We start from the raw sequence: 8,062 nt of genomic DNA, 5'->3' as shown, positions 1-8,062 counted from the left end.
AGTCCATAATAACCTATTAAAAAAAACACATAATGCATACAATACATAGTCAAATTTTCATAGTCAAATTTTCATATTCCATAACCTCTTAAAAATCACACATAATCCATATTATCTATAGCCAAAGTTTCATAGTCCATACCCTATTTAAAAACACATATAATCTATACAATATAACAAAAAATAAATATATCCAACACATAATCTTATTTTAATTGTTTATAATATCATCCACAGATAAATTTATATATATATATATATATATATATATATATATGAGAAAACAAATATAAAAACATCATCAACAAATTGTTCAAGTTTGAGGGTCATTAGGGTGGCTGGGTAAATGCAAACATTGAATTGAGAGCAATCTGCCTGACTATTGGCGGAGGGGGGAATATCAGCACTTCTCTGAATGTTGGGTCCGACTTGACACATAAGATTGTCTTGTCTAATATGAGGGTATCCAAATTCATTGTGACAAGAATATTTATGGTGTCACTTAAATCAACAGTATTTTTTAAATACTTGTCCCGCTTTGCCAAGCACATTTTTGAGAATGATTGAATTGCACTTGAATTCTAGGTATATGGTATTTCTCTTCCTTCTCTTCACATTTGGAGTATTGTCATGTCTTTCAGTAGGAGGGACGGGTCCACTGGGTGTATGAAGCTGAGGGGTAGGTGACATCGTAGAATTTACATCAGAATTGATGTTAATGTCATCTTCATCTCAACTAGCATCACCCACAGACTCATCAATACCCCTGCTCAAGTCTATTGTAGGCTACAGTGCAGTATCAGGAGTTATCGCTTATTTACCTATAACATATGTACCTTAAAAAATTGTACACAAATCTTCCCACTCAACAAGGCCATGCCTCTTAAACTTAGCCCAATCTAGATTAGCCTATCATAAATATTGCACGAATGAGTACATAGGTCTATGATCCATATTATATTGTTTCAAATAAAACACTAATACCACAAAAAAAAAAAAAAAAGGGAAAAAGAAGAAGAAGAAGCTGAAATTACCTTAATATGAATTTCTCATAACGACTCATTGTCAATAGTGGTAGTTTTATTGATAGGGTTCCACCCAAATCCCGTAGTTTCCAGTAATTTTTTGAAACTAGCATATTGTTGTCTTAGTCTGTTAAACTTGTTTGTCAGTTGCTTCATTTCCAAATTTAACTTTGACCTGCTTATAAATTTCTCCAAAATGTTTTTCCACCCTACTTATGGAATGCGGACGTGTTCTATTTGAAGCCTTAACTTCTTCAATCATTATTTCTATAAAAAGTTTGGCATTCTCTTGGCTCCAACTGGCAGTTTGAGTGTATAATGATGATGTTTTTCAGAAACTACTAATTCATACAAATAATGATGATGTGTCATACAAGTTACTAACAATAGAATAAATAAATAACAATTAAAGGTGCTGACAAACAATAAAGACGTCCAAATAAATAATTGATGAAAACATCTATGATAAGTGTTTGCATTCCATAACAATATAACAAAATATAACTAAGTAGATGAACCAATAGGTAAAGAAGTACACCACATAATACAATACTCCTATCACTACATCTTTAACTAATGCAACATTTTTTGCCATGTTCTCCATACATTTCACTTTTTTTTTTTTTTTACTTCAATAGTTTATTAATTAGTGGGTCCTCTTGTCTTGGTTCCATCCCACGTGAAGAAGTGTGTGTTGTCACTTCTCCTATTGGCTCACACCACTGAAAGAAACTACATCTTCTCGGAAATGATGTACATTCTTGATATAACCTATTATGATATCGGGCTGACAATGAAGTCTTGATTGCTACCAGGTTCCCAAAGTTGTAATTTGTGTTACCGAACTTCAAGTAAGAACTTGTCACATCATTCACATTGGATGTTGACATCTTGATTTTGAGCGGTAGATTGGAAATTTAAATTACAATACCAGCAAATGGTTTGACATGTTATCAATACTTCTAAAAAACTAAAATTATAAATGCACAAGATAGAAAAATGGAATGTCATTCAAATGAATCAGTTCTATTTCAAATGAATAACTATAACCATAACAATGAAAATCGATTTAGAGTTTTCATGAAAGTATTCCTTCCAAAAAACAGAAAATAGAAGTTAACTACATACATCGAATACTAGTCGATGGCATTACATACTACAGCTGCAGATTTATGAAGATCAGTATTCTTTTTTTTTTTTCAAACTATTCATGTAATCACACTTTGATATTCTTCTTGCTCTACAAATTTTCATCTTCTTAAGCCTTGTTGAAATGAAATAACAATTAATCATAACAAATGTCCATTATTTCTGCATTTCTTTTGTTTATGAAATGTGTTATAATTCATTTTTCTTGGAATTGTCGCTTTGATTGTTTGCATTCATAATGATGTTTGGTGTTTCTTTATTTGAATTTCAAATTTTAATATTCCTTTTCTCCCCCAAACTTAGTTTCTGTTTTCAAAAAATGTATCAACTATCTTGATAATGTGGCAGAACCATATGACAAGAATCTAGAATATGTGGTCCATTTTAGTGGTGAATCCAAAGAGTGTTGACTTAGAATGAGAAAGTGGAATAGTACTTGTCTATTGATACTACAAAGCTGGTCCGAAACCTTCTTTTTCCCTATGTTATGTGGGCAAGCAAGAGGTATAGACTAGTCCATCCAGATGAAGGACTAGTTCATATGCCAATGTATGAGGCTATTCTTCAAATTGGAACAAGGATGGATACCATAGCTGTCAAAGCATTGTTTAGGTAGCACCAACATCTAGACGCTAAGCCCCCTCCAATGCGTTGGGTCAGCTAGATACCATGACAACTACGATGGCTACCCAAATTTTCTGCCTTGTAGCCATAAATCCAATTGTTTACTTGTCAACCACATTACTTTTTGAATATCCTATATTATTGGTGATATATCGTTCATGAAATGGAAAAATGTTATTGAAGGAAAAAGAGGCCAACAAAGTGAAAGTGTTGCAATTTATATAAAGAAGAGTCATTGATGCATCCTCAGATTGAAGAGGTTCAACTAAGGACTGTATCATGATCTTTCAAGAACCAACTCAAATGGTATGGTTGGATTTGGGATTCAATGTTAAACAGTGGCAGTGGAAGGTCAAAGATTGCCCGTGGATACGATGGTTAAGATGTTGTTACTTGGAATGGGGATAGTGGGATACTCATTAAATTATTTACTTTAGTATATTGAAATGGTTAGGGTTTTGAGATGGGGTGTCAAATACTTTTTTGGGTGATATGTCTTGGTTTAGATTTGGAGGGTGTGCGTGATAATGCAATAAGAGATTGTTCAAGTTTGAAATAAATTAGATGGCTAGAAGTAGGCTCCTTGAAGAAAGTTAGGGTATTAGGATTTTGAGGTAATTGGTTGGGATACACAAGAACATAGTTGTAGTGGTTGGTTGGGGCTAACTTAGAACTGTAGGTGTAACAACACTGGTAATTCTAACCTGGGATCCGTATTGTAGGCCTGAGTACCTAAAGATCCAGCCGGAATAAGCTGTGGGCTATCTAGATGAAGTCCATGATCCATACCCTAAGCCCATGGATTTGGATTCCGCCGATGAAGAGCCTGCCATACTGGGAACCCGAGGGAGATCCAGTAGAAACTCTGATGGACTGGGAAGGTGGATCTCTAGCCGGAGTCAAGTTGAAATTGAAGATGTCCGAGATCAAGGTAAGAATACCCCACATGTTGGCTAGGGTTAGGTTAGTGTTGGGGATCAACCGGATGAGCAAAGCACCCAAGTAATGAAAAGTATTAGCAAGCGGTTGCTTAAGGCGGTTGATGGCCCAACCAACCACCCAAGCGACCGGCCAAGTCTTCTTAAGGGAATTAAACCCTATTTTGCTTTAGCCTTTATAGATAACCAACCATGACTTATTTTCGTATTATTATATTCGTGGAGGTTGCTGTGGATGGTTAAGAGGCAGAGAACACAAGTCTGAAGGTAAAAAACTCTTGATTCACGGAGAAGCTTTTATCCTTGATCCGTTTAGCGAATCAATTGGAGGTAAGATGATCTCACACTCTTTCTATCTACTTCTCATCTTTACGTAGTGTGAATACTTTCTTCCATAATTCTATGGATGGTGAATTATGATGGTTAATATCGTTCCATCAATGATCTCGATTAGATCATACCCAAAAATGGATTTTCATATCCGAAATCAAGGGTTGACTTTATTGAAAGAGATGATGTAATTACTAAACCATTAGTATTCGTGGTTTTTGATTTGTGATTGACTTTTAATCATGTTAAGAATGAAATTCGGATTTAGTACATCCCAAAATCAGATCGAAGATGGGTGATCAAAAGCCGGAATTTCAGACTTGAGAAGTTGTTTGTAAGAGGGGCGGTTGCTCAGGGTGGTTGATTGGCCCAACCAACTGCCATAAGCGATTGGCTGGGTCACAAAAGCTCAATTAGTCTGAGTTTTCTCTGTTTTGACTTCTGTTCTTAATATATCTTTATAACCCTATTATAGGTGATCTCTAAGGTTCTCTGGAATTGTTAATTGTGAGGTTTGATTGCAATTTCAATATCTTTTACGCTTCGACAGGTAAGGTTACATTTCTAAATATATGCATTGACTTGTATTGTGATGAGTTGTGTATAATTCAAATGCATAAGGGATTTACAAAATGACGGTGTTCAATATGGTACCTGTTACAAAATGACTTAAATCCCGATCCTTCAAATTGTTTGCCGTTATCGATCACCAGAATCCGAGGGATTCCGAACCTGTAGATGATTTTTTCTTCAAAAAATTTTTCCATTTGTTTTTTTTTGTGATGGAGGCCAGAGGTTCAGCCTCAACCCATTTTGTGAAGTAGTCGATGGCTACGACAAGATATTCCGGATTCCTTGAGGCCTTTGACAGTTTTCTGACTAAGTCCATTCCCCACATAGCTAAAGGACTCGGGCATAAGATCGGGGAGATAGGTACTGCCGGGCACTTCAGGTTAGTAGCATGTTTTTGACATTGTTCACATTTGTGGACGTATTCAAGGGCATCTTTTTGCATGGTCGGCCAATAAATTCCCGAACGTAGTATTTTCTGTGCCAATGCTTTCCCTCCCACGTGAGCTCCACATATACCTTCATGGACTTCTGCCAAGGCATAATTTGCCCAGGATGGTCCAACACATCTCAGGAGAGGCTTGGTGAAAGATCTTTTGTATAACTAGTCATCCACAATGGTGAACCGGGAAGCTTGGTTCTTAATCTTCTAGGCCTCCTTTGATTTAGTCAGGAGTATATCATCCTTCAAGTAAGATACCAGAGGGGTTGTCCAATCGGGATCATTCCCGATTTCCATAATTTCAGCCTCCTGTGTGCTTGGGTAGTCTAGTTCTTCTATATAAACTGCTGAATCCAAGCTTTTGTAGTTGGCCAAGGATAGTCAGGAAAGTTCATATGCCTTCTCATTTTCTTCCTAGATATCTGTTGGAAGACTACCCGATCAAAGAGTGTTTGAAGTTGTTCTACCTTTGCCAGATATTTTTCCATTCTCTCATCTTTTGCATTATACTCCCCTTTGATTTGATTTATAACTAATTGGGAGTCACTCCTGACTTCCAGCTCGAAGTGCTCAAAGTGCTCGGGCCACTAGTAGGCCATCGAGCATGGCTTTGTACTTGGTTTCATTGTTAGAGGCTGGGAAATTGAACCTTAGCGCGTAGTTAACTGTGTCTCCCGGGCTTCTAAGGATCAATCCTGCTCCCAAACCTGAACTGCTACTTGAGCCATCCACATGTAATATCCACAGGTCAGCTTCATTAGTGGCTGTTGAACCTAAGTTTTCACTTTGCGGTAGGCTATTTTCCACTATGAAGTCGTCCAAAACTTGGGCTTTGATGGCCGTTCTTGGTTTAAACTAGATCTGGTACTCGCTGAGTTCAACCGCCCACCCGACCATTCTCCCAGCTACGTCAGGTCTTTGCAGGATTTTCTTGAGCGGGAAATTAGTCGGGACGGTAATTGGATGTGCTTGGAAGTAGGGCCTTAACTTGCGTGAGGCTACCAACAAAGCCAAGGCTTGTTTGTCAATATCCATATATCTTGTTTCTGCATCTATGAGTACATGACTCACATAATAGACCGGATTTTGTGTAGTTTCTACTTTTACCAAGACAACACTCACCATGGTCGGTGATACAACAAGGTAGATTGTTAGACTCCCCCGGTAATAGGCCGTACTAAGATGGGGGTTGTCTCGAGTGACTGCTTGAGCTCCTTGAATGCTTTCTGGCATTCGTCTGTCCACATGATTTCTCCCGAGCTTGGTGTGGCCTTCAATGCTTTGAAGAAAGAATTACATTTTTCACCCGCTCGGGATATGAACGATTTAGCGCTACCACTTTTCTGATCAAGCATTGGATTTCTTGTATGGTTCTGGGGGTTTGCATGTCAATCAAGGCCCGGATCTTCTTGGGATTTGCCTCGATCCCCCTTTGAGAAACCATGAATCCGAGAAACTTTTCGAATGAAACCCCAAATGCACACTTCTCGGGGTTCAGGTGCATCTGATAAGTCGTTAAGACATCAAATGTCTCTTCCAAGTCTGCTAAGTGCTGAGCCCATACCAGACTTTTCACGAGCATGTCATCAACGTATACCTTCATGTTCCTCCGATCTAGTCTTGGAAAATTTTGTTGACTGCTCTCTGGTACGTTGCACATGCGTTCTTTAAACCGAATGGCATTACTCGGTAGAAGTAACTTTCCCGGTCTATCATGAATGAGGTATGTTTCTCATCTTCCCGACTCATGAAGATCTAATTGTATCCCGAGTAAGCGTCCATGAAGCTGAGAACTTCATGCCCATCCGTTGCGTCAATCAATAAGTCAATTCTGGGAAGAGGGATAGCCGTCCTTCGGATAGGCCTTGTTTAGACCTGTGTAGTCAGTACACATCCTCCATTTCCCAATCGCCTTTTTAACCATTACCACATTTGCCAACCAGGTCAGGCACTCGATCGGTTCGATGAAACCTGATTTTACAAGTTTCTCTGTTTCTACTCTGATGGCTTCATGTTTCTTAGTTGAGAAATTTCTTCTTCTTTGGATGACCGGGATCGCGTCCTTCTGAATCCAGAGTTTATGTTTAGCCACCTGCCTATCTATGCCGAGCATATCATTTGCCAACCAAGCGAAGATGTCGGAGTTGTCACGCAAGAAGTCGGTCAATTCCCTTTTGAAGTCCTTGGGTTGTTCAGAACCCATAAAAGTTCCTCGTTCGGGAAAATCTGGATTTAATTGAATTCTTTGCAGCTTCTCGACCGGTTCTGCCCTTTGCATGTTTTCCTCGTCCTAGTCATCTCAAACCTCAATAGTTAGGGAACTTCCTCAGCTTTCGGACCTCCATTTTTGCTTTAAGTAATTTACGTAACACTGTCGGGAGGTAGATTGGTTAGAACTGCATTCGCCCACTCCAGCATAAGTTGGAAACTTGAGTTTCATGTGCCGGGGTGACACGACTGCCTCTAGTGCATTTAGAGTTGGTCGTCCTAATATCACATTATATGCGGGTAGGTCCTTGACCACCATAAAGTTGACCCGAATAAGGGTGTCCCGGGGTGCTGTCCTAATCTTTAGATATAGGTGGATTGTTCCTTCCGCAATTGCTTTAGATCCTGCAAAACCGTAGAGTGGTGTTTCATAGGGGGTCAGTAGATCATCGACTAATTTTAACCTTCTAAAAGCCTCATATGACAGCAAATCAACCGAGGAGCCTGTGTCAACCAAGACCTGGTGGACTTCTCGATTGGCTATCCTTACCTTGATGATGATAGCATCATCGTGAAGTGCCACTATCCGGCTCAAGTCATCATCTGTGAATGTTATAGGCTCAAGACATGTGGGATTTTCCCCCCTCTTTTTTGGCAAATGTATTGCTCCTACAAATCGAGCCTTTTTGTTTTGCCTTTTTGATTGACTCAACAGTTGGGCCGCCCATGATTACATATACAGGCGATTCCTCTTGACCCTCCTTTTCTTTGCCTTT

This window comes from Hakea prostrata, chromosome 8 (genome assembly GCF_041222555.1).
Source record: "Hakea prostrata isolate BN-2017 chromosome 8, UWA_Hpros_2, whole genome shotgun sequence".
Taxonomy (NCBI): domain Eukaryota; kingdom Viridiplantae; phylum Streptophyta; class Magnoliopsida; order Proteales; family Proteaceae; genus Hakea; species Hakea prostrata.
Note: the sequence above shows the minus strand (reverse complement) of the source record.